Source organism: Oncorhynchus keta, unplaced genomic scaffold (assembly GCF_023373465.1).
Source record: "Oncorhynchus keta strain PuntledgeMale-10-30-2019 unplaced genomic scaffold, Oket_V2 Un_contig_7619_pilon_pilon, whole genome shotgun sequence".
Classification (NCBI taxonomy): Eukaryota; Metazoa; Chordata; class Actinopteri; order Salmoniformes; family Salmonidae; genus Oncorhynchus; species Oncorhynchus keta.
Window position 1 is genome coordinate 38,176 of NW_026289569.1, and position 1,738 is coordinate 39,913.

General features: G+C 43.2%; 1 pseudogene; it reads left to right on the forward strand.

Annotated features, from left to right (window-relative positions):
* LOC118383750 (hatching enzyme 1.2-like) lies at positions 1-1,428 on the forward strand (annotated as a pseudogene).
* Positions 1,429-1,738: the final 310 nt, after the last annotated feature.

Here is a 1,738-nt window from a genome sequence, read left to right on the forward strand (position 1 = left end):
AAGCATCTCCAGGACCAAGAAGCCATCTAGAGTATCTCCACTGTCAGATCCAAGGAGCCATCCAGTCTCTCCTCTCCACACACTGAAGATGGAGCAAAGCCCCTCTCTCACCCTGCTGCTGCTGCTGCTGCTGGGCTCTCTCAGGCCAACCCTCTCATGGAGGATGGAAGTGGACCAGAGATCCTAACAGACAACCCTGAGGCTGTAGACATCACTGAGAGAATTCTGACCACTAATAACGGCTCCAGTCAGTTCCTGTTGGAGGGGGACATGGTGGCACCAACAACCAGAAACGCCATGATTTGCTATAGGTACAACCAACACACACCGAAAACAATATTTTGCGAATTCTGCTTTTAAAACTATCTGCATCAGGTTTTTGAGTATTTCCAACACAAGGCATTTTTATGTTTAATATACTTCACTTTTAGTGTTTCAGAAAGTTGCATGATCACAAAATATACTTCGCTCGTTAAAACCTGCATACAAACATTGTGTAGAAAGTAGCATTATAAAGTCAAAAGAATGTGGAATTACCCACAATCCTCTAAAAACAGAGACAGGTGTCAAAAAGTTGTTGCTAGAACTTAAAGTTAGTAAGTTGAGGGAAAATTTCCTTGGAGTTGTTTTTAAGTGCATCTTATGTTGATATATTTACATATTTAAATTTCAGGTTGGTTAAACGAGTAAAGTAGAGTAAGGGACTAATTATATTGAAGTAGAGATAACAAATATATTTTTTCAGGTCAAAATCATTGTATTTTCTACTATAATTGACTAACACCCTGAATGTTATTTTACAGTGCCGGGTGCTTCTGGAACAAAGGCTCCAACGGACTGGTTGAAGTGCCCTACACAGTGAGCAGTAGCTTCAGTTCCTCTGACAAGCAGGGCATTGAAAACGCCCTCCGGGCCTTCACTTCCCAGACCTGCATTCGCTTCGTGCCTTGGCAGAATCAGGTTGACTTCATCAGCTACGAGCCCAGAGACGGGTGCTGGTCCTCTCTTGGGAGAGTGGGAGGCCAACAGACGGTCTCTCTCCAAATGAACGGGTGTGTTTACTTCGGCATCATTCAGCACGAGACTCTCCACGCTCTGGGCTTCCGACACGAACAAACCAGAAGCGACCGTGAGAAGTATGTCAAGATCAACTGGAGTAACATCGACTCTAACAATGCCTACAACTTTGATAAACAAAACACCAACAACCTGAACACTCCCTATGACTACAGCTCTGTCATGCACTATGGAAAAACAGCCTTCTCTGTCAACGGGATGGACACCATCACCCCCATCCCCAACCCCAACGTGCCCATCGGCCAGAGACAGGGGTTGTCCACCACGGACATCCTGAGGATCAACAGACTCTACGGCTGCTGAGAGGAAGACATCAAGTCACAGGAGAAAAGTCTGGGAAAGACCAGATGAAGGAAGTCAAGTCTGACATATATCATGTTATCTTATTGATTTAAAATCATTGTTGAGTTGTAACTTTTTAAAAAAATGATCATTGCTGTAGTTGTGTAGTTCTCTAATTATTTTAATCATATGACTTAATGAATTATCTAAAATAAACAAGATTGAAAGCAGATGCTATTGTGTAATTCTAGTGTTTTCTAGTGTGTGTGTTTGTCTGTGTGTCTGTGAGAGAGAGAGAGAGAGAGAGTTAACAGACTGGGCACAAGTCCTCCATGTCTGTCCTGATCCAAGACATTCGTCCTCCAATCAGCACTACAGT